The following is a 26,457-nucleotide window of genomic DNA, read 5'->3' as shown; positions in this document are numbered from 1 at the left end:
CCTTTTGATATTAGTTTTATTTATTAATGAAAATCATCATGATCTAATGTCTTCTAAATTAGCCTCAATTAATTTCTGAATTAATCAGGTGTGTTCCTGGTAATTTCTTTCTCCTATTACACTTTTCAAGAATCTTCAAATGATAAAAGGAATTTCAGTACAAGGAAATTGAGAGGTTTCTTTTTAACAGACATTCAAGATAGGAATAGAATAGCTACAGAAGTCATGAGGGTGAATCTCATCAGACTGCTTTGAAACCATATATTAGAAGTCAATTATTTTATCAAAGTCACCACAAATCATCAAATATCCTCATTAGCCACCATTTTAGTTTTGTTTTTAGTTTTCAGAAGTGAGAAAGGCTAAAGCAATTTCAAGTTTTTCAGTCAAACTCCAAACCATTCCTAGCAGCAAATCAGACAATCTGGACACAGAAAAGGAGACGTGGGGTAATCTCTCTCAAGACATTGTGTGTGTGCCTCGGCCTCAATTATAGAAGCCTTTGAAGACAAATTAAGTGTCTTCTAACTCTTGTTAAAACTTTCTTTGCACCTGCAGAAGATCAGACCCATACAGATTGTTTTGTGCTGTCATATTGCATCAGGGTGGATTGGAGCCAGCAACTTCACTTCAGTCACAACAGGAACAAAACTAGTGGTGTTGAGCAACTTCAAGAAGCTACCCACAGGATGAAGGAATGGTCACTGCTCAGGAAGATTCAAGACAGTGCATTTTATTGAGGAAGCAGTCCATAAGCCAGAGGCTGGGAAGCACCCCTTGATCTCAGAGTTCTTCATTGCTTTTCATCAGCATCGAGGCATTCAGCCCCACTTCCCTTTCTCCCCTGCAACATTGTGCAGGAACCTGCTTCTCCCAAGGCTTGAACTGCTGGGTTAGTGTCAAGGGCAGGAATGAAATTAGCATTTCCCTCTTCACCTTCTGAGAATTGCCCAGAAGGAGTCATTGGGGCTGCAACTTACATACACAGTGAGAGTGTTTTATCTAAATCCCAGACTGGTTTGGGTTCGAAGGGACCATAAAGCTCATCCAGTTCCAGCCCCCTGCCATAGGTAGGGACACCTCCCACTAGAGCAGGTTGCTCCAAGCCCCTGTGTCCAACCTGGCCTTGAACACTGCCAGGGATGGGGCAGCCACAGCTTCCCTGGGCACCCTGTGCCACGTCTTACCACCCTCTAAAAATGTATTCTTAATATCTAATTTAAACCTCCCCTCTGTCAGCTTAAAGCCATTCCCTCCAAACTTGTTCTAACACATCCTTGTCCTTCTTATTTTGGAGCCCCAGAGCTGAACACAGTTCTCTACTCACAAGAACCGAGCAGAGGGGGAGAATCCCCTCCCTCAATCCTGCTGGCCACACTGCTTTTGATGTAACCCAGCATACAGTGAGCTTTCTGGCCTGTAAGTGCACATTGCTGGGTGATGTTAAGCTTCTTGTCAACCCCAAGTCTTTTTTAGGGCTGATCAACTTGCTACAGTATATTACACATTCCTTACCATTACTTTGATGTTTCCAAAAATACGGTTATGAAGCTGCATAATGTGATATGAAATTACAGCTTTTTTGCCACAGAAAAAAAACAAAAGGAAGAGTGATGCCACTGACATGTTCAAGAACACATGATCTGTTTTGATAGCACATTATATTTACAATGCCTGTCTTCAGGCAGGCTGTGCTGAAAAGAATTTGGAATCAAAAGGCATGTGGTCAGCCTAGCTGGGAATAATTCTGGTACTTTTCTTTCCAGCAGTACAGAAATGACACAGAACATAAAGGATCCAAAGCATGTATCCAAATATATATGCTCAGAATTTAATTAGAGTGAATTATTCTTGTCCACCTAGGATAATTGCAACATTATGCTTTGATGGTTGTTAGCATCACATACGCTTACAGATTAATAGTGTTTCTTCCATGTCTGCTTTTGATTTAATCAGGCCATCACTCATTACAACCATGCATGGCCAGTTCTACAAGATGAGAATGTATAAAAGACAACCTGCATTTCAACAAGCAGGCTCTCAGCTACATGTCGTGCAACAGTGAAATCAAAGCTGCTGCCAAAATCCATACCCAATCTGAAAATATGCATCAAGAGAGGGTTCAGTCAGGTGTGCTGATTCAAAAGCATTTCTGGCTTTACCTGCCCTGAATCTCCGAATTTCCTAGTGCACCTTTTACTTTAGGACTGTGATCCCACTGAAGGCAGTGAATGTCTCACTCCTGCGAAGTTCTTTGGAACATAGCTCCTGAAAGGGTCGTTGAACATACACTTGGATGGCCTTGGAATGAAATCACAAATAACTGGGTATTTGTCAACACACAGCCAAGCCATGGCCATGGGTGTGTTTCTTGAGTAAGCCCTTCTCAGGACTTGGTCAGCCAAAGGTCTGACACCTGATTATTTCTGTGCTGGGAATACTTCTAGATTTTTGTGGTCCATATATATCTGTGTGTATATATATATACACACAGATAGATATATATATATAAGGACCACATATATACACATATATATAGATATAAAAGCACAAGTATGTGGCTCCTTTTAAGCATAGGAATGGTCACAGTGGGACTAGTTTTATATATAAAATGAGACATAGATTTAAGCTACCAGAACAGAGCCAGTATCTATGTTTGATAACAACACTGGAAGTCCTGATCACAATGGAGCAATTCATAATGGTATTTTTAAGATCAATAACAATGAGAGATATATCACTAAATTAAAGATTCCCATACAATTCTTCAAACTGTAAAACATCATCAAGGCATTGACCTAATAACCAGTCTCAACAGATACAGATCTAGCAGACTACCACGAACCCCATCTAAAGTCCAGGAGACTACATAGCAATGACATTTTTAACCCAATTTTCACATGACAGATGCAGCAGCAACAACTGTCATGCATTTCTAAATGAACAAAATAACAGGGCTTGGGCTACTGGCTAATTCACAAACACTGGTTGATCAAGCTTGTCCTAAGCTCCACACTCTGCATTGTTTGGGGATAGTATGTAATTGTGGAACTTGCTTCTCTCTCTTCCCTTCTCTTCTCCTTCCTTCATTCTACAGGAATGTAATCCCTCCAAAATTAAGCACCAAAGCCCGAGACACCCATTTTTCAATACAATCCAGGGGCCACAATCCTACCCTGAGAAATAAGCAATCCGTAACACAAAATACACTCAGTGCCTGAATGCTAATGCAGCAATTAATCATTTTGATATCTTTGCTCTCTCTCCTGCTCATTTTCTCTTGTTTTTTTTGATGTCAGAACCAACTCAGTATAACACTATACCTTTAAAAAATCATCTTTCAAACAGCAACATTAAATACTTCACAGTGGAAAGCAAACAAATCAATACATATTATAGCACTCATGGCATAGCAGGCACTATAGTTATGGTTGCAAAGATACTTGTGTGCTAAGCTCTTTTTTTCCCTCCCTCTGAAAGAAACAAAACCAACCTGAAACACAAGAGCAGCTTTCTTCACAGAACCTGCTGCTCAGCTGAGCTGCCAGGGGAAAAGGCTGATAGATCTTCCTGGCACCAAGAACAACCACCACTGTAACTGTGCAACTACACACAGATATTTGGAGAGAAACACCTCTGCAATCCTCTAAAAGCACCACATGATTTCAAAGGGTGAGCTGTGCGAGGCAAGGCTATCCCATTATCCCAGCATGGCACAAAAGGTACCGCTGAGGAGGCCAAAAGCAGCTATTAAGCAAGAGGAAAACAAAGACTAGAATAATGCCCTTCAATGATAAGTATTTTTGAGGGATCTATGCAAGTTTTTGTTGCTCAAGCCTTCCCTTACCTATGGAAGCACAACAGGAGCACAACATGAAGCAAGATCCCTCCTTCTGCAGCAGACAAGAACCTGTTCTACCATGTTCCAGCATCCCTCCCCAACATATGTAAGACTAATGATAACCCTCTCACTAGCTCCATATGGCCAAGACTGCTCTGCCTGCATGGCCTGCAGCTGAGCCAGCCCTGTGCAGGTGGCACAGCTTATACACGGTGCTTGTTTGCACATGGGGTGCACTGCTACTATGTGAGGCACGCTTGCACGTGGGCTGTGCAAGCGTGTGCCTCACCTGCACAGCTTGGACATGGGGCACGCTTGCATGTGGGGGTATATTTATGCATGGGGTACACTCATGTGTGGGGTGCGCTTGTGCATGAGGTGCACTGCTCGCACATGGGGCAAGCTGGCATGTGGGTACACCACTGGCAGCAGTGCCACCCCAAGAGATGGTGACAGTGCTCAGAGTTGCTAAGTGACAGTGTCCTACCCTTGGGGTACGTTCAGACAGTGAAGATGAAAAATTCCCACCTAATGTTTTAATACATTCAGCATGTAGATACACACATGGCAATTAACGTTCATTTATAAGAACAATGAAATGATTAATCAGCTGGGATTGCAAATGACATGCTGCCTTCACTTGAGGTTCATTTCTGTTTTGCATTGTGCATGGTATTTAGCCAAATCTATGATTAAAGGCCAACTTCTGAGGTCCTGAAGAATAAAATCCTGCTTTGATGTTGCTGATAAAGGCAGGATTTTTCACAGATTTAGATTTTGTGGGGGAGTAAAAAGAAATCAGCGTTTTTTTTCTTTTTTCGCAGTGATTATGAAATCCATGACCATTTTTAATTCAATGAAGATTTGTCTCTTCAATCACAGTGCTTCAATGCAGGGAACAGTATTTATTTAACAGAGGAGGGAAGAGGGAGAACACAGGGCAAGATTAAAACTGGAATGCAGAAATCATAGCTACAGGGAAATGGAGTGGTTTGCTATTTTGAGTTTAAAAAGATTATGCACTTTAGTACTGATGCAGTGGATCCAGAGAATACCATGCATATTCCATTCTTTGTATGGAAGCAATGAATACAAATCATCTCACATTACTTAGTACTTGCTTCTAATTACATTTATCACTGATTTATTATCATGGCTCTCTGATTTTTGAACAAACAGTTTATATCGATTTATGGACAAGAAATAGGCCAAAAACAGAAAGACTCCAGTGGACCTGGCTAGGCTTTGAGGGCAGCCCACCTATGGTAGTAGCGCATACTCATCTTCAGTCACCTCCTATAATCATCCTTCCTTGGTGCTTTTCCCTGTACAGTTTGTTGCCTCACCTCTTTGAGCAAGCCGGATACTCTCTGCCATGCCTTTGGTTATTTCCCTGTGTTACTGCTGAGTCATTCTGTTACCTTTTGCCATCCAAAGCGCTATGTAACCAAATACCAGCATGTCGCTGGTGTGATTTACACTCCTGAGTACAGCAGTTGCAGAGGAATACTTGGTATTCAGGTCATAACTTGGAGCCACAATATACTGACTGCAAAAGAGGCAATACTGTCTTTGGATGACTAAGGGTAAATAAATAAAACAATCCTTACCTGAAGTGGTGAGGCTACAGCATTAAAGCAGAAAGACCAGGTTCTCATCAAGGTTTCCTTTCATTACCTCAGGCCTATCATTATGTTTATTAGCTTGAATCTGTTGCTTATACCTAGGGAATCAGCATTAGTAACCAACACTGTGATCTAGAATGCAATTCCCCTCCCAGTGCAGAGGGCAAAACCAGATCCATGATCACTTCTATCTTTCCTTCACACACTGGTGATACCACCTCACTGCACTGTTATCGTGCTTTTCCTGGCAGTCCTGCAAAGCCACTTCCACATGAGTTTTATTCTGTCAGAGTATGTTAAACTGGCAAGATTTATTCCCAAAAAGATTTTTAATGGGAAAATGATAACGTTCACAACAAGTATTATTTGCATGAAATCACTGAACTAACCTGCATGACATTTGCTTTGTCAACCATCAGCTTGTGAATGAGCAGCAACCAACAGTCAAGGACTTCATACTTCAGTCTCAGCCTTGCTAAAAATAGTTCTCCTGATAATTAAACACTAATGTTCTTTCATGAGTACATTATAATGAAATAAATTGCTTCAAGGGAACAATAAACTACAGGCAGCATCTGAAGCATTTTAACAGCACAGAGCACTTGGCTGCTGCAACATTCACTTGAAGAGGAGAAAGGTAATAACATCTCAGAAACAATTTAGAAAACAATCTTCTGCACTTTCAGTGTTTCTAATAACAAACTGGGACACTTCAATGTGTGATTTTACTCATTCTCAATCACTCGGTGCCACCTGGAATGGAAACGCGTATATGGTACGACTGTGCAAACCGCTGCACTGTTCCCGCAGACCCCAAAGCTTTGAGTTGCAGTGCTTCTTTCCTGAATGCAAACACTCAGTTCTTGATAAGATTAAACTTAATCCATGTGATGCTTGCTACTTAGAACTGGAAGGAGTTGTTCACAAAATTCAGGATATTTTTACATGACTGCAGTTTGCAGACTGAGGCCTGACTGACTCTGAAGGAGTAGGCGTCAAGAATCCCAGTGCTGTCAGTTGGCCTGTCTGGCCAGGAAGGCTCTGTGCAACTGTCGAGCACTTTATGGTGTCTCCCAGGAAGACGGCTCACATGAACTTCAATACAAATGCCATACAAGAGCCAGGCTCTGCACACAGCAACATTTACTTGTCTTCTAAAGCAGAATAAATGAAATGATCATTGTAGCTTCTTAATACTGAAAGTGTGCTGTAGAAATATTTATAAAGGACTGAGAAAGTGTATTGCCTGTATGTTTCCAATGAAATGAAATTGTGCATGTACCATCAAATTTAAGATACTATCGTGCCATCTTAATACATATTAGATGTAAGCAGTGAGCAGTTAAAATTTTTTATCTGCCTATTCTCTTGCTGCAGGGCAAGAGTAAAGGATTTGTCTTTCTATCTTGGCTACTTCAACATTTAATGCTGGTGGAAAATACATATTTCTATCATGCTGCTTTTTTAGAGTAACTGGGTAGAGCTTTCTCTGCTTGAAAATTGTTAGCTGCTACAAACACATGATACTATGCATGTTTTAAAAGTATAAAATGTATTCATCTTTTTATAGTGCAATTTCCAACAGTGATAAACATTCTTGCTAATGTATGGTATGGCAATGTGAATGTAAGCTGTTCATGTTAAAGACTATCTGGCATCCTATTCAGAAAAGCTATTGTGATTCTTGCTAGGAATATAAAAGCATACAGAGATCATGTTGAGTCATGTGGAACATAGAAAAGAAATCTTTTTTTCTCCTGCTCTTTGAAAGTGGCACAATTGCTTGTGCATTGGCCTTTATCCAAGACAGATGGATTATCACTACAACAAATTTCAATAAACCCTCCTTGCATTTACATAATGCAGAGTTTCTAACATTTAACCAATTAAAAGAATTGGTGCTTATAGCTTTAAAGAACTCATACGTTAATTATGACTCTCTTTGTGAATATGATGGAAGTGATAAAATAAAGCTCTTTGGTAGTTAAGTAACCTGCTCACTAGTTTACACTACATGGAGACAGCTACTTGGCTGAAGCAATTTTTTTGCTTGAGGAAGAATCATATGGTTGGACTTGATGATCTTAAAGGTCTTTTCCAACCTAGTTGATTCTGTGATTCTATATGGGCTGAAGTTCAGTTTGCTTTTAACACACAAATCCCTATCAAATACTCTATCCACACAAATCCCACAAATACTCTATCAGTGGAAGTCTTGCAGAATGAGATTGATTAATTAAAGTTATGAGGACACTGGTTTGTTTCATACAAAGAAGCCCAGTAATGTGTTTCTTGACTGTATTATAGATTTAAATTGTTTAATCAAACTCTTGCATGTCCTTACAGTTCTGATAGACAGAGGTCCTTTGCAGGAGTCTTCAAACCCCTGCAGAACAGAAATTCTGATTTAACCAGTATCACATAGAACATCATATTGAATCCTTGGCTGTTTCTAGAAAGGTAATGCCCCATGGAAATGCCAGCAAGCATTTAATAGGATGGCATTCCCTGAAACTGTGGGTATGGGAGGAGACAAGAGTACCACTGAATGTAACGGTTAAGCAATAAACAAACACAACTCCCTTTCTCATATGCAAGAACAATTGGCAAAGCTGTGATTTGATGAAGTACTGTAACTCAGTATAGAATAAGCTAAGAAAGTATTAAAAAACTATTTTAATAACCTTTTTTTTCCCTTCTCATTGTGTCTCATTTCATTTTGAAGATGCTTTTTCTTTCTAGGGTAAAAAAAGCCATTAAAACTGAAGAGTGAGCGAGTTCTGGCACACATTGTTCAAATATAATGAAAAAATACAGCAGACAACTAAATCGTATCCCAGAGAAGCTTCAGTGGATTCTACTGTTTATACTGAATCAGGTTATGCCAAAAGCTTGCAAAATTTAACTCACAGTTTGTGAGCAGTGTTCCAGTTGTTACCCACTAATATTTAGAGCAACTCTTGCTGTGCTAGGAGTAGTACGAAGATCAAGTAGGTAGTTAGTAGTAATAAAAGCAACCAAAAAAAGAAATCATATCAGGGAAAAAAAAGGGGGGGTGTGTGTTATGATTTATCAGTTGATTTATGCAAGGATGTTCAGAAAGTCTCCAACTGGAGCATGCATTTAAATTCAGAGCTCTGTAGTCCTATTATTTTAGTCATAGAATCATAGAATCATTGAATAATTAAGGTTGGAAAGGACCTTAAGATCATCTAGTTCCAAACCCCTTCCATGGGCAGGGACACCTCACACTAAATCATGTCACCCAAGGCTCTGTCCAACCTGGCCTTGAACACTGCCAGGGATGGAGCATTCACAACTTCCCTGGGCAACCCATTCCAGTGCCTCACCACCCTAACAGGAAAGAATTTCCTTCTTAGATCCAATCTAAACTTCCCCTGTTTAAGTTTTAACCCATTACCCCTTGTCCTATCACTACAGTCTCTAATGAAGAGTCCCTCCCCAGCATCCCTATAGCCCCCCTTCTGATACTGGAAGGCTGCTATGAGGTCTCCACGCAGCCTTCTCTTCTCCAGGCTGAAGAGCCCCAACTTTCTCAGCCTGTCGTCAAAGTCTACCCATTACTTTAAACTACAACATTTTTTTCCTAACCAGAGAAGTTATGCAAAACATTTAGAGGACACTTTGTTTTCTTCTGTGAAAACCAAGTACAAAATAATGTTAAAGCTCCATCTTTTGATTTCACTACACAAGATCGGATTTAAGACAATGTCAGGCAAAATAAACAAAAGTAATCCTTTTTCTATCCAATCCAACTTTGTTTACTTTCTTTTTTCCCCCTCCTTTTCTATTTTGTTCTGTTATATAAAAATAGGCCTCCTGGTAAGTAATACCAGTTAACAGTAATTACTTAAAGTGTATTTTGTTTAATAGAGAAGCAAAATCATCCTGGATTTCTTGACACATTCTGTAATGCACATCATATGGATGGCTCCATAACTCTTTCTAATGCCTAATAAAATATGCTACTGTATAGCATACTCATTACATATTAAACTGAGAATTCTGTTGTACAAGCACTGGTGTATGATTTGAAAACAATAAAACCAGCATGGAGTTATGAATTATAATAAAGTTTCTGCATTTCTGATTCATAAAAATACATTTTTATGCTGTCTCCTTAGCAAGCAGTTGAACATTTCCTCTAGCCTGTGCCAAATGTACACAATCAAAACATACTGTCTGTATTTACTGCTACATAAGAAAAAGTCTAATTGCTTCTAAATTTGGCCCCACGCACATGTTCAGGAGGCTATTCTTATTTCTTATTTCGTTTTGCTCTTCAGGTCAGAGTTTACAAAATTCTAACTTGTTCTTTTAAGTTCCTCTGAATTACTTTTTACTTCCCTGTGTCCTGTTTGGGTATTCCAAATACATGAATTTGGATTTTACATGTATTTTTGTTTGTTTTGATATTCCCACTCCTCTCCCTCTCCCTTCAGTTTCTTAGAAGAGACGCTTACATATGGAACAGCCTATTTAGAAATAAACACAGCAACCACGCTCTTTAAAAACTCTATTCTTTTCCATGATTTCAACATTCTTTGAATCTCTAGAAACACAAGATATCTACGTATAAATAATTCTCTTTCTGCCCTAAAGAAAGTAATCCATAAAAGGACCATAACAATAGTAACTTTAGCATTGTATTGTGAAAGGGGAAAGTACCTGTACAATTGACGTCATCTAATGGAGTGTTAAAAAGCAAACTTATTAGCATTTATTGTCGCCACTCAGCATTGTTAATCCAGATTAACAGTCAATAGGCTCAGCACATGGAGAAAGAATAACAAAGGCAGTTTCTGCTGAATGGCTTGTGAAAGGGAATTAGCTCACAATGCTGTTATCAGCACTGCAGCTACTTACTGGGCTTGGCAATCACAGAAGAGATTGATAGTACTTGGTAGTGAACTAATTGCTTTATTGGCATGTGTCTGATAAATACACACTAATCCATTAAATCAGTGTCACAATTGATTCTTAGGTAGAATGCAGAAGAAAATCCAGGTACTAATCACCACTAACTATTGTAAAGAAAACACAATGGCTTATTAATGAATTCCATTATGATGGGATAAATTTAGCTAATGCCATCAAATCCATTATATACAGAATGCTAGTCCTAAATATCATAGCGTTGGAAGGAAACAATTCAGCATGGGTCTCTGCTGATTTCTCTGTGCTAGATTTCTACAGACTCAAAGCTCAGCAGCTATTTCAGTTTAAATGACTTTGACATGAACAAAAGCAAAAAAAGAGAGAACAAAACCGGGATTTTCCTGCCAGCATTGCCTGCAGGTGAGTGGGTGTCTCTGTCCCAGGCTGTGTTGAACTGAAACACCCATGCATCTCTGCAGACAGCAGAGCCTTTCAGAGTTTAAAGGTGCATTACACAAAAAATAAAGGCAAACAGCTATAAGAATAAGTGCAGAAGAGTTTGTTGGAATAAGGCACTTTATACATCATCTTAATAGTCTCCAAGGAAGTCTAAAAGAGCCAAACCTTATGACTTCTCTTTGCAGAACAAGAAATCCTGGATTTCTTATTTAATAATGTTCCTGATCGCTTCTGCTAGTCCATAGGTACAAGCGAATAACACTGATTTTTAGGTCTTACTCTATGATGATTGACACAGGAATGATTTTTACTACTTTGCAGTTGTATTTTTCTTGCAGGAGAGATTAAATGAAAGGTTATTGATGAGGAAGAGATATTTTCAAGGTCAGTACCTCATTGGTACTCTTGTCCTCAGACGTAAGATAGATCATGCACATCCATTTTCTGTAACACACGTTCTAGTATTATTTTAAATCCATTCAGTAACTTATACATCATCAAGAGAAGGTTTTGTAAGGGATTTGCAACAGGCTACTGAGTTCTATGATAACTTGCAACTAGACTAACACATGTTGATCAACTCTCATTGACTTCCTGAGCTCTTGGTGGGACCTTATCAAGAATGGAAACAAAGGATGCAACTTTGACATTGACATCCTGCCTGGAATTTATGGCAGTGGCACCCAATTCACGTAATTGTGTCCTTCCATCTACCATCCAGTTGAGAGGAGTATTGGAAAAAATCCTGACGAGAAAGAATATGAAATGATCTGTCATATGGAAAGCTCCTCACTAGCTGTAATAGGAGCTGATGCATTTCCTTTTCAAAATGCTAATTTTTTTATATGACAGAGGATACATGGATTATAGGAGAAGGCTAAGAAAAGGTTAATATAAAGCAAGAATAATAAAAAAATCTAATTGTGTAAAATAAATATTTCAAGTTGACTCAAAATTAAATCTCTGGGATTTATATTTCAGCAATAAACCAAAACCTATTCAACTTCAGATTAATATAAGCTAATTTATTTTAATACAATTTTTCATTTCAGACAAAATGAAAAATGCACTGTTCATCCAGCTCCATTGGAACATACTTCACTCCAGCTTTGAAATGAACCTTGAAAGTAGAGCTTTTAAAAATACAGATTTTCATTACTATGCTATGTGTGGCCATGTAAAAAGACTACTTGAACATGTGCTGTAAAGTACTGAAGGTCTTATAAGAATGGAAATCCCAGGTTACACTTCGGCTGGCCTCTATTTGAGCTGAAAATTCCATTCTTCAGAATGAAGACTCAGTGCAACATGGACTGATGCCTCCCAGAGAGTCTCCAGCAACAGCCCTGTGGCTGGAGATCCCTCAGGCTGCCTGCAAAAACTTCATCAGATCTCACAGGCACCACAGCAAAACGTTTTGCTGCAAGGAAATGATGCAGCCAATGTTCTCTACTATAAGGACAAGATCCATCAGCTCAGCAAGTCAGCCTACATCAGACTGCCAGGAGGCCATGCCAGCTCTTACCCTGCAGTAAGCTGAGGTCTAACAGGATAGCTTATGTCTCAAAATAAGAAACAAGGAGTAATATGTTTTATTTTAGCTTTGCAACAGGATAAGACTATGCACATAGTCAGGGAACGATTACAGCTGAGCTGGTGGGGCACAGTAACAGTCATTAGCTTGAAGACCAAAGCAACTTCCCCAGCATTGAAAGAGTTCTGTGGCACAGCCAGAAGTAGGACCAGTTTTCCTTAGCCTTGTCCATCTTGTAATCATTTCTTGGACAGTTTTTCATCTTCTCCAATTTAAAGAGCAAGATAATTAAAGGAAACTTTGTTATTTTAGAAAACAGGAACTAATTAACAAAAAAGGAGATTCCTTACAGCATTAAAATAGGTCCAATATGATTTTGGGGGGGGCTATTTCAAGGCAAGACAAAAGGTAGGGTCCATTAACCCAAGTCCACATCAAACACCGTAGTGATAACAGTGTAGGATGATCTGTGCTCAGTCTAAAGCAAACCTGAAGTTTGTGATGGTAAAGTACATACGAATCTAGTTTTGCAAGTACAGGTTTTAAAACATCTCTTAGAGCCCCTGTCAAGACGTGCAATTTTAAATGAAAAGGTATCATTTTGCTACTCAGATAATGAAAAATATAATAACATCAGGAACAGTGGCTGAAATACAAGATACTTATCCTAGGATTTTTTTACTTCATGGAGGATCCAATTTGCTTCTCAACTATACTGATGTAGATCAGGAAAAGTTTAGCTGAACTGCATAAAGTTTGCCACTTTAATGCTCATTCAAGCAAGAAAGAAATAGACTTGTAATCTTGTAATCATGTAAATAAAAAGTGCATAAATAATTTACGCAACTTGAAATTATCTAGCACCACAGATAGGAAAAAGGAGATAGAAAGGTTTACTGTTCCACTAGATTGGATCCAAATTATGTGATATTTTACAAAATACATCTGCAAGTACTTAGAAGACCTAAGAAATATGCAAAGTGGCATCTCACAGACCATTTCAGTCTGGAGCTGAATGTTAAGCACATCTGATTTAAAGCAAGGCCTGGAGCCGGTGACAGCCTGAAGGCCCCTGCATGCTAACAGGTGCTGGAACTCCCTGGATAATAAATGAAAGCACTGGGTAGTGGCATGTTTGTCACAAGGGCCCAAGGGCTTACAATTCACCATTCCTATTTGTCTAGCAGAGCTGGATTTGTTAACCTTGTAGTGGCCTGTCTTTTCTTCCATGTTGTACATGCAGTAATTACAGGTTTCACGCTACAATAGGTTGCCAGGGGACTTTTCCAGAGCTCGAAGCAATGATTCAGACGTGAAATTACAGACAGATGCCTGCAGTTGTGACGGCTACATTAATTTGCTGCTTTCACAGGTCACAACGTTGGGTGCTTTATTATCCAGGCTCTGCTCAGCAGGGGTAGGCTTCCTGAGAACCATTTGCTGGAGCTCCCTCCTACACGCTGATATTAGTAGAAACCCATTTTCAGTGCTAAAGGATTACTTGGCGTGGCAGATCCTAACAGGAAGGTTTTGTATTTCCTTATGTGCTAATCTGCACTGCTGTCCTTGCATCTGATATGAAGAACTCAAACTAGGTGCAACTGTACAATTTGGAGGAGTAGGTTGAAGCATAAATCAGTGCTCCTACCTCTGCCCAAGCTCATCTGCTAGGGTGACTTTTAGACTGCAGTTGGAAGCAACATGCACGCAGCACAGACAGAGCAAGCGGCGGTTATAAGAGTGCCTTAGGAGTTCAGGGGCCAGGTCTTTAGAACACTGTGTCCTAAACATGGCAGGTTGCTTTTGAAAATGGAAAGTACAAGTGTTAAGTTACAGCCTGTATAAAAAACACTCTCTACAAATTTGGCCAGTGAGGTCAAGCTGCCTGATTGCAGTATCAGAAACCTGTGTTGAAAGGCTGTGGTCAGTCAGTGGAATCTTCATCTTTTCTATCCCTTGCTGTCTCTGAAGTAAAAGCAGTACTCACAGTGACTGAGGTGTTTTAATGTATTATCAAGTCTGTAACTCAGCCTTCACAACAGTTTTGAAGGGAAAACAAGCTGGCAGAATCACAGTCAAAGAAAAAAGGTTTCCAGGACCTTGAAATCAAGCTGCTTGGATATTTCTAAGAATTGTCTTAATTTTTATAGGCACAGAGGAATTCTGTCATAACACCATAAAAAATCAAATCATTAAATGAGCAAGTAGGACCATACATGCAGTTATGAGAACTTCATCTAGAAAGTGTCTCCCCAACTTCTGGAATGGAACACTTTTATTGCAGCACTATCTCCTCACTGTTAAACATGAACAAGTGAAAATTGTACCCCTGAAACTACTCCTACATTTTGGTTTCATGTAAACATGATGCTGCTCACACTATTTATGCAGTTCAACTTTCTTGATTTTACAAAATGGCTGTGGCTTCTGACAAACAGCTATGTACAAAAGACAAGAATCAAGCCCTATCATTTTGTACTAAGAATAAAAATGCATGATATTGCATCTTCTATATTGAAAGGATGAATACATGAGGGTCTATTATAACTGGAATATAATGGCTTATTGCAACTAATTGACATTTTGACCAAATCTGTAATGTGGATTCAAATAGAAGTGCAATACAGCCAATATGCTCAGTATAAAAATATTATACAAAATAGGAACAACAAGAAATCACTACACATTCTGCTCTTCTTCTCACAAATCCTAACAGAGCACTGTAAAGCCTGGAGAAGGCTGGCAATTGCTCTAGTAACTTTCTATAGAAAACTGCTCTAGGCAGACAGCAAGCACACAACCTTTATGTCCCATTGGTTCATATTCACTTAAAATTTAAAGGGCTGAAAAAAGAACTCACAGCTGGAGGCTCTTGGCAAACATTAAATTAGCTGCCACTGTTATCCCTACCTATTCTGGTTTTCTCTATGGACAAGATTTGCCTAATAAAAATCTAGAAGAATAATTCTGAAGTCAGTTTCATATTTAATATGATTGAAGAAAGCTGAAAAGCAGGTTTATTCAACTCATTGAAGAGCCTTGACATTAGGTGAGTCTCAGAGTAAGTATCTTTCCTTTTAAGCACAGCCAGTTAGTTCTGTGTGATTTAATGAAAGTCATGCATCAATAAGTTTTTGTTTAAATATGAATGTTTATAGAATCTAAGAATTAGAATTTAGGTTGTCTGGCTTCTGATCTGACTCAGAATATGTGATGAAAACAAGTGGACTAATTTAACTTACCTAAGGTAAAATTGCATACAAGATTGTAATAAAAATCATAGGGGTCACATAGGACTAGCAAAGCTCTGAGCATATGTTGGTATGCATGAGCATACCAACACAGAGAATATATTGCACTATTCACTGAGGTACATTTGGCATCCAGGCACATCTTAATCTTGAAAGAGAGCTGAACACATCACAGGGAAATCAGCTGTGACTCTGGTGATTTGCCATTATGTGAAATCAATTCAGATTAAAATTTCTTGACCTGGAAAATACTGAAACAAAGCAAGTAAATGCCTGAATGCCATAAATAAAAAGTTAGCAGCACTTACTGGCTAGATTTATAGCCTCTTGCTAGTGCTAAAAGTCTCATTATATTGGTAGAGGCATTTAAATAATTATATTTATGATAATATCTACAGTTCCCAAATGCTATTAGACTACCATGGTTACTGTCCACACAATCTTTGCCTTAAAGACCTTACAAACAAGGATACAAAACACGGGAGATAAGAGCAGCGTTATGGGAGTTGGATGACAGCCAAAATTGCTGTTGAAAACAATAGTGCTGTAGGAAACAGCAAAAATGTTATTTTCCTATTTCCATCTGAAAATAAAATAAAAGAGACATTTCCTGGAAAACCTAATGCAAAACTAGAATTAACCCCTGCACATATTTTGATTATTTGTAACACTAAATTTTAATTAAAATAATCTGAAAATGAAAAGCATAATTAAACCAAATATTAAAATATCCTATTAAGAAAAAGGTCAAAATAGAATACTTCATTTTATTTTACAGTGGAGTTATCCAACATGGATGTAGTCAGACAGAGCCTACAGCCTTTTTTTCCCCATAAAGTGAAGATTTCTGATGGAAACAGCGATCCATCACACAATGTTTCACCTGCTTCGATTATGAGTCCTGACTAATAAATACTCAGCTAGAGCAGAATAAAATTCTCAGAATCACAAAGAAAGCATGAAAGAGAAATTCAGAGACTGAATCCTGCTTGTTTAGAGCTGCAGGACCAAGACATGGCAGCTCTCCCCAGGCTCTGAAGTGGGTGGCGGCATTACAGCTGACACTGCTCGTGATTCAGTTTCTCAGTGTAAAAAAGTAAACATGTCTGAAGGTTAGAATTGAAGTTCATCATAGGATTTTGGGGATTAACAGCAGTTTTCATCTCCCAGCTCTTCAGTCTTGCTTCAGTTAGTTAGAAGAAAACCGGCTAGAATTTATGGAAGAATTAGTATCTTGCCTGGGACCACTTTGGGTTTAAACTCAGTTTGCTTTACAAGGTTTTTCAGCAGTGAGATTCTTGGTTGCTAAAGGAAAAATAATGTAGAAGCTTGCCGAACAGCAAGTCATCTCACTTGTGCAGATTATTTTCACTCCAGTGGAAGATGAGAGATAGAAGTGGTTGAGTGAATGCTGTTCACCAGCAGGGAGGGAAGGAAAGAGGACTGTGGTAGCAGTCTGGAGCTGTCTTACCTGTTATGTTAGAGGACCCAAGAGTTATTGAGCTCTAGACAAGAAGACAAAGAGCCAGTGATAACCACATCTGATATTGGAGGTGTGAGGGGCCACAGTATCTCTTTCAGTGGCAAATTAGCTCTGTAGATCTTCATGAAGCTGGGATGCCTGGCATAATTAGTGACATGTCTGAATAGTTATTGAGTCAGATACACCTTGGGGTGGATTTTTCTATCATCACCGGCAAACAAAAGCTGCTTCAGTGATATTAACGAACTCCTACTAGAGGCGGCAAGCAAAGATTCATGATCAAGTTTTCTTAAATGTAGGAATTTTAGATCATTTACACTATTCAGTTATTTCAACTACTGCAAAATCTGAATTAAGAACACTGAAAAGTCTTTTTCATTGAATCAACTGCAGGTAGACTCATTCTAAGAGGAAGGAGAGGAATGGAGAACTTTCACTTACAAAGTTCAATGTTTTCTGATTAAATGCAGAAAAAAATGAAGAATAAAGTCGGAACTTTATTTTCTTTCTAATAGACAGGCTTCATTTCTAATCCGGTTTAGTCTTCTGGTACAAACTTGAAGAATTGTTGCCCATATTTATTTCAGGCTTTTGATGTTATTTCCTCCTTATCCACCTGCCACAGACTTCTCTTCCCTAGTAAACTTCTTCAGGATTTGTTCTTATAAATGAGCTTTTGGTCAGCTCATGTTTTAGGATGTTTGAGACATCAGATGGTGTTTTGTAGGCATCAGAAGGACTGACACATTGGGGTCTCTGTTTTCCATTATCACCTTGTAATTCAAATAAAGGTATTTATTAACACCTTTGTGCAACAAAGGAGAGATATTGTCTTGTTTATGTAAGTGAAATAGAGCATTGTGGAAGAATTCTAGCAGGGACAGTGCTGCAGTAGGATGATTGCATAATAGTATGAGCCCAAAAAGGGAAGGTGGAAAGCTATAGAAACACAAAACTTCTGGTATGTTTGGCTGCAGGTGTAGACAAGGAGGTGGCTCTTCTTCCTACACCCAGCTACTGCCTGATGCAGCACACAGACCCCTCATGATCAACCTGCATCCACCCTGATACATCACCCGAACCCAGACTGTGTCTAGAGGATGAATTTAGATCCTGTCACAGAGAAACCCAATTTTAAAGATCATGATACAAATTTCATAATGATGCGAAACACTTGCAGGAATATTAAAGAGAGAAAAAAAGAAAAGACTCTTTTTAACAAGCTTTATAACATGTAAATACATCAGTCCAGAACTTCAGACTAAATTAGCTGCATTAGCATCCCAGCATCTGAGTGGAGTGTCTGAGTGGAGAACAGCACACTGAGCAAATGCTAACTGCAGCTGCAGTTCAGCTCTATGAAAAAAAGCCCTTCTCAGAGCTCTGAGAAAACAAGCCTGACACCAACTTACAACAGCAATGTAAAGTATCCAAGAATAAACATGCTTCACATCAGAGACAAGCAGAGCAATAGTCTCTCAGCTAGTATCAGGGGTATGCTGGGTGTCCTGAGTAGACTGCAGATGGGCAGTGAGAGGAGACCAAAATCAATATTGCTAAAGTTACAATTAGATAAGCTTATTTTTCCATCTTTATGCTTCTTTATGAGAGTGTCTATTGTAAATCAGCATGCCTGCACTGATGCTGACAGAACTGTGCCAGTTTTTTTAGCTAAATGTAACGTAATCCAAGACCCTGGGAGTAAAGTTGAGCCTGGGAGGGAGGAAGGGAGAGGAGAGGGGAAGGTATTTTGACATTTGATTTTATTTTCTCATTACCCTACTATGAATTGATTGGAAGAAATTGAATTCATTTTCCCCAAGCTGAGTTTGTTTTGCCCATGGTGGCAATCAGTGAATGATCTCCCTGTCCTTATCTCAATGCATGAGCCTTTGTTGCATTTTCTCTCCCCTGTCCAGCTGAGGATGGCAGTGATAGTGGTTTTGGTGGGCACCAGCCAGTGCCAACCCACCACAACCTTCTAGCAAAAACATTCATTCCTGCTGCTGCCTTGATAGCAAAGCCTCTGAGAAGTTTTGAGAAATACTCCACTGTTCCTTCAATGGCTTCTTTCTCCAGTTTTGTCACGTAAATTCTTACCACTGGATAATCCGTACAGTATTTGGTTAAAAATATTGAAATTAACTTGCTTTGCTAGTAATTGGAAGCAATATTTTTCTCTGCACGATCTGAGTGATATCTTGTGGAAGCTCAGGGCTCCTTTTAATCAGCATTCCAGACCACAAAATTGTCTTGCGGTTATTCTGTTACTTTGAAATGAATCAGTGTGGGTGACTAAGGAAGGACGCCGAAACCCCTCATTTGATCTTTTAACGTGAAGATACAAAATACGTTTTCTCTCCACTGGTGGTCTGCTACCTGCAGCTTATCTATTAGATCACATAGGTTCAAGTATTTAAATGTTAGGGCGCAAGCACGAACATATGTTTCCAAGCAGGGGGAAGAAGCTTAAATCTTTCATGTTTTAAATATGGGCTTTTCTTGCATGAAGACAGTTCTGCCAAATGACCTTTTTGAAGTTCACACAGTGATCGATTTCCTGCCCTCAGAGGTGTGGTTACAAGATTATCAGTAAAAAAAAATTCCTCTGATTTTTTATGGGTTTTTTTTTGGTGGGATGGTGGGTTTTTTTCGTGTGTGTGTGAAGGGGATTGGGGTTTTCTGAGGGAGACTGATCAGCTCTTTCTTTGACATAGGACATTTTCTGTATTAACTATCTTTTGCTTCTGAGAGAACTCTTTAATGTTATGCATCGCTTCAGACTTCAATGATTACTTAAGTAACTGCAGTTGTTTTTAGTCTCGTCATTCAACTTATTTCAGTGCACTTTGTTGTTACTATTGTAAAAAGGCAAATATCTGCAGTTGACAAGGAAAACGTCAAATGCTCATTATTCATAGGAATATTAACATTCATAATCTGAATATTATGGCCATTCATACCATTCTTGCAAACTTGAAAGTCTTATTGACAAAGTTCTATTTTCATTGCTTTGCTTTATAATATAGCATCATGATTTTAATGCAAAAGTACACATGAGGTTAAGACCTTCCATAAGATCTAGCTAATAATTTGAAATGTTTGGGCAAAAATACATGACCATTAAGATTGTGTTAATCACTGTCATTCCTTCAGCTTCAAAAGCCAAGACGGTTTGGGTTTATTTAGAGTTTAATTGCAAACTTCCCACAGGGGTCTCAGTACACTCCTTATAACACAACCTTTGATGACTTAGCCATGCAAAGGATTTGGTTTGAAGTTTTTGATCTGACACATGGATTATCACTGTAAAGAACTAGCAAGGCATAAAATGGAATCTCTAGATTTGTTTAGATTAATGCCCATCATCCAGGCTTGATATTTTTAAGACAGGTTTCTAATTACTATGCCCTTTATGCTGGAGCTGTGCACCGGAGATTTGTACAAGCATCAGGGACAATGTTTATTGAAATGTGTGTGATATAAGACTGTTAGCAACTCCTAAAAGAGCTATCTACTCTGTTTGTAATGCTCCTGAGTTCTCACCAATCTAATGTGTACTCTACCACCTGTCTCCCACCATTATTATTAACTTATGAGCTTCTCCAGGCTAGATAGAGGCTGAATAAATTGTAGATATGAGTTTCCCAAAGGGACAGAGAACACGGAACTAAACACAGCTCACATTCAGCCGCACTTTCAGATGGCAGGGGAAACTTACCCAAGAAAACATTGACCAGTGCCTCTGAACAACTTCATGTCAGCACTTCATGATCTGAGATCATTTTTTCTTTTTAACTACTGCTGTAAACACTCATTGCAAGTCAGCTCCTACACTGATACAGTTCTGCTGCCTGCATAGTTTTGACTTATATGAGCAACTCAAAACATAAATAGTCCAGCTGAAATCAGCAGTTACACCCAATGTTGCTACTGAATAGGTGAATCTGTTGACAGATTATTTGTGTAAAGCCCTTGCCTACTCTGAAACTTCATGAAAACTCATAAAGAAAACATGTGCAAATGAAGGGCTACAGCAAGGCACAGAAATCATGCGGGCTGCAGGATTAGGGCAATTTTAGACATGTGTGTCAAGAGAATGAGAACCGAGATAAATGAGACTCTCCAGCTTCTTCAGGATGGATATTGAGGTAATTTTCACTTTGCCACCACCAGGACCTTGGCTGTCACATTCAAGAATAGAAAGTAGTTCAGATGCAGCTAAAATTCTTTGCACCTTTTAACTTTTCAACAGTTCTTTCTGTTTGTACCTTCTTTCTACCACCTCTGTCCTCATCCTTTCAATTTTTTTTTCCTTTATTCTTGTCCCACCTGGAGAGTCTGTGTGTAACCTGTAGGCATAAAACCCTACAGAACTTACAAGATCTGTGTGCTGGCAATACCTACCCAAAAGGCCATGGCTTGAGAGGCAAATGGAAGTTTTCAGAGGAGATTCCAAGCATAGATTCCAACCCTTTTCCCACACAGGTCGATAAATCTCTCAGCCTTCACATTATCCATACTGACATACATTATTTGTGACACACTTTTTAATCTTTCTATTTCCAATCCCAAGGTGTGGGGTTTTCTCTCCTTTGTTTGTAACTTGGGTAGCTCATATAGTTACCTACCCTGGCTTATGGGAACCTTGCTGACCCTTGCTGGCCTGCTCTGGATAAAATTATGGAGATTGTGCAAAAGTTAGGCTTCAAGTAACAATCACTAACAATTACTAAAGGTAGAAAAACAATGACTTTACAATAAAATTGAATCCTTAGTATTCTGTACAGTTTTACAGAGACGGAACAGAGACAGGGTACACTTTATGGGAGAAAAGAGGATCTAAAAGATGAATGCAACATCACTCAGATCAAGTTAAGAGCTACTTGACCAGAGAAGGTCAGCAAAACTTTCAAAAGTTTTGGAGAGAGGAAACTGCAGCTTTCTCAGCTGGGGATGACTGAAAACTCAGAGTTCAACTTTCACCTCACATCTGAGAGTCTTACACCTGTATAACACCAAGACGACTAAGGTACACTGGAAAAGAGAACTTATGAAGATGACAGGAAGATCTCTGTGTTGGGCTGTTGTTGATTGTTAAAACATTCACAGCGTCTAACCAAAAAGTTTCATTTTGGAAAAGTCTCTTACAAGGTCAGTCATCCTTGAAGAAACTTTGTGATTGAAAACGAATGCAAGAGGATAAAGTGGAAACACTAAATACTATGTGCAAGTGCGGCTTTACAACAGCTCCACTTGCAAAAAAAACTAAATCTCAGATAAGCTTCAGCATTTTTTTTTTGTGTGTGTGTGTTTTTTATTTTTGTTTGTTTTGTTTTCTTATAAGCTTCCACATTCCTAAATTCATTCCGCCACTCCCCTGGGCAGCCTGTTCCAATGCCTGGCCACCTTTTCAGTGAAGAAATTGTTCCGAATATCCAAAATCATCACGCGGTTGATTCTGCTGCATAAAAAGCTGCTTTCTGTGACAGAAAGAAAACCAACCAACCAACCAATCAACCAAAAAAACCCACACAAAAAGAAGTTTTGCTTCAAGAGACTCAGAACAGGCAGAGAACAGTGTGTTTGGTGTGTTTGTGTGCATTTACTCTTCACTTACTACCTGAAAATAAGTCAAGAAAACTATGAGGAGAAATATGGAAAGGTTTCATTTTTTCAGTAAAACATTAAGATATTTTCCCTTCTTTTGCAACCATTTGTGTAGCCTTGAAGGAAGCAAATAAGCACTGAAAGGAGATTATTAGGGTACTTTAGCATAGGATTTTAGTTTTGGGTGATGCTGAGTGATGCTAGAAATGCACTCACGCATATGCTGAGTGATCAGTACCAGAAATCCTTCCCATTCTGATTAATTTTGCATGTGGCAGTTTATTACTTCAGAAAAGAGATGGAGGCTGTAGCAAAGATTATATAAAACTCCGTGGAGTCAATATTTCTCCCTTCACAGAAATGTTTTTGGAACAATCTGGAAGAGTTAACATTACTATCAGATATCACTGTAATATAAGTAATGAATTTGCAATACTAATAAATGGCAAAGGCTGATTTAAATCTCTAACTATAATAGAGCTCTATCAATTTAAACAGATAAGTGAACTCATAAATTCAGTTTTCCTTTGCAGATGTAATGCTACCTTCCAATCCACACATTGCAAATCTGAAACCGCAATATCAAAATGTAATTTCAAACTATGTGATTATGAGCACTGACAAAGCAGGCAGAGGGTTAGGTTCTTGAGGACAGTAGGAAGTTTGCCTCATTCTGAAGTCCTAAAATACTGATTTCCATTCTCCGAGAAGGTCATAGGCTAAACAAATCTTCTTTGAAAATGTACCTGCTGAATATATATCTGTTATGGAGAAAAGCAAGTTCAAAAATACCCGATACTGATATTGTTGTGCATTCTGTTCCAGGAAAGGAACAACTGAAAATCTTTCTGTATCTTATCTGCACCCTACATTTTAGGTGCAATACTGCAGTACTACAATATGGATCATGGTGATTAAAATAATTTTTGTCTTGAAGAAAGACTCAAAAATTGAATCACTTTTAAGTTCTTCCCATTCTGAAATTCATGGAACTTCTCAGGATACATTCAGAACTATGCTTCAACTCAAGCACATGCACACGATCCTCTGCACAACATAAACACTGAAAATCACTTTGGAAATTGCACAGGTATTTCCCTTGAAATGGATAATCCTTATTTGCTCCTTTACTCTGAAAGTGATTTTCACTATTTCCCTGCCATTCTTTCTTATGATTAATGATCTGAATGCTGGAAATGAGCTAGGTTACCTTTAATTTAGCTGCATCAAGCTGTTTGCCAGGGAAACAACAATATATAGGTCAGGTGGGCAACTAACATCTATAAAAAGCAGCTCTGAGGCCAGAATGCCATTTCAAAGCCCTATTCAATTAGCATTCACTTTCTATGTCTTAGGTCATTAAGCATCTGCAAAGTGCTCTGCTCCCATACAGGCTATTATGATTCTATACAAAATGTGCATTATTGTTGTCAAGAGAGCTCAATTTGGAGCAGAACCCAAGCCCTCTTAGCACCTAAGAGCCTTCAAATGTTTCTCCCACAACTCCCAGGTAAAAACAATCTGCTTTTCTGCTGGGGTTTTATTTTTTGGTTGTTTGTTGGTTGGGTTTTATTTTTGCTTTAGTAGTAGGAGCATGGCAACATCAGGCATCACGCAGTCCACTCAGATGATGTGAATGATATGTGCACACTGACAGTTACGGAAGTCACTTTGCCATTATGACATTATTTGTATTACAGCTGCCTGCTCCTGTCAGAACTGCATTGCACTCACTTGCACTCAGTAATGGATAGTAGTTGCTCCAAGAGTTCATACTCAAAATCCCACAAATGACAGAATATTTAAAGAAAGCATTATAAAGCCCTGACCTCCGATACGTGAGCAACTACTGGACAAGAAGATGTATAAAATTTTGAGTCAGAACTCCAGTTTGAAAGCCAAATGAACTCTCTGATTCAGTGTTACAGGTAAACCCTGAACTAAGCCTGGGAATACAAAACAAAGTTGAATTCAGTATATGTATGGGCATTTCATAGAGCTACACAGTATCAGGACACCAAAGACTGATTCTGAGCTTATGTAGCAGTTTATATATTACTGGGCTAATTGAACAATGCATGAAATCTTCTAATTTGGACTACAGAACTGTATTTATGATTGTCTTCCCAATTCCCGCAGGACCTTCTCCCAGTACCTACATTCAAACATTCTGAATGTCATCTTGCATAAGCAATTCTGAAATACAAAATGGTAATTGCACATTATTGAAATTTTGCTGAGATTTGGCAAGTATTTAACTGTGCTTTCCATATTTTCCCCTGAATTTTTTATCATCCCAATCAATTCAGACTAAGATGTAATGTTCAGAGCTTAATAAGGCTGTAAGCATTTATTTCCTTTATAATTTTCTATTAATTACAGAGGAGCTAATGCATTTTAAGAGTCAGCTATTAATTCATTTACATTGGTTGTCTTTTTAATTGCCTGTTAACTACCTGTACTCATTTGAGAGATTTACATGGAACTGTTGCCAAAAAGTCATGTGCAATTGTACCCGATCCTTTTTCTGCCCGAGTTCTCTATTATTTCATGCCATATTTATCATGGTTACTTTCCTTTTTACACAGCCTTTTAGCAGCTTAGATCTAAAAGCATTTAGAACAATTAGCCTATGTAATTATCTTCCTCCATTTCTCTGACTTCCTTCTAATATGAAAAGAAAACAAATCAACCAAAAAACTTCAGAGAAAACACCCCAGATAAAACAGATTTTGGTCCCTCACCCATAACAAAAAACCCCAGTTTAGACTATAGCCAGTCTTCAGACAGAATACCTCTTAAACGGAAGAACCACCTCACTAAACTAAGCATGTCTCCAGGTCCACTGCTCTCTACCCAGCTCTTATGTCAAGAAGTTCAGTAACACATAACAGAAAAATATGGAACAACCGGCCTGAGGAAGTTTCAAAATCAGGTTCTGAAGCTGAAAGATGAAATTTATGTTCCAAGCGAAATCTCAAAATTGTAAAAATTCAGCAATTCCATGTTGGGAAGAAAATGAGTCATTTTTAGCATCTCAGATTGTGTCAAATGTTTTCCTAGTCATTGCATGTAGCAATACGAATGAGGTTTGCCACCTCAAACAGATTAGACAACAGACCATTCTACAACACATCATTCAAGTCAACCAAGTTCCCCAACTCCCAGTCCTGAATAACTTGCCAAGAAACTAGATAAGCAAGTTTTGAAGCAGAATGCATTAGAAGGTTGTGACATGGGCACACCACTGCGCAATACTTGCACTTCATAAAAAGGCATTTTTCAGGGGAAGAATATTCCACTGGAAAATTTCTGTCTATCTCTATCAGTAATTGGCTGATGCCCTGAAGCAGAAGTGCTTATATCTTTTTTCCCCTTCTGTAATCTTATCTAACATAGCTGTGGATGTTCTTATTATCCATACAAATGTCTAATCCCTTTTGAATCCCACTAAGCCGTTATCTGTCCCACAGGGTAAATTTTCTTTGTGTAAGAAATCTGATTCCTTTTAGCCTCTTCAAAATCTGTAAGTGATCCATCTCACTTGTCCTTGTATTATGAGAAAGGGTAAATAAGAGTTTCCTTTGCATCCTATGTATTATTTTGCATACCTCTTACACATTCTTATTTTATAAGGTTCTCCGCTAGGATAACATTCTTAATCCTTTTCAACCACATTTCGTAAGGAAGCTGTTTGTTTAAATAGGATCTTTTATTCCCTTTGGATGGAGAAGGGAATAAAATTATGAGATCTG

At 38.6% G+C, this 26,457-nt stretch overlaps 1 long non-coding RNA gene across 1 annotated transcript in view; it reads right to left on the bottom strand.

Moving 5' to 3' along the window:
• Positions 1–18,441, bottom strand: part of LOC133275901 (uncharacterized) — a 237,307-nt gene extending 218,866 nt beyond the window's left edge. The window contains exon 1 of the long non-coding RNA XR_009745727.1: positions 18,431–18,441. This is a non-coding gene — a long non-coding RNA (uncharacterized LOC133275901). The remainder of the gene's footprint in view (positions 1–18,430) is intronic.
• Positions 18,442–26,457: the final 8,016 nt, after the last annotated feature.

Source organism: Pezoporus flaviventris, unplaced genomic scaffold, assembly GCF_033815535.1.
Source record: "Pezoporus flaviventris isolate CSIRO_AGI_PZ_B2104156 unplaced genomic scaffold, CSIRO_AGI_Pfla_v1 ptg000041l, whole genome shotgun sequence".
NCBI lineage: Eukaryota > Metazoa > Chordata > Aves > Psittaciformes > Psittacidae > Pezoporus > Pezoporus flaviventris.
The sequence above is the reverse complement of the archived record's forward strand: the minus strand, read 5'-3'. Positions and strand labels throughout refer to the sequence as shown.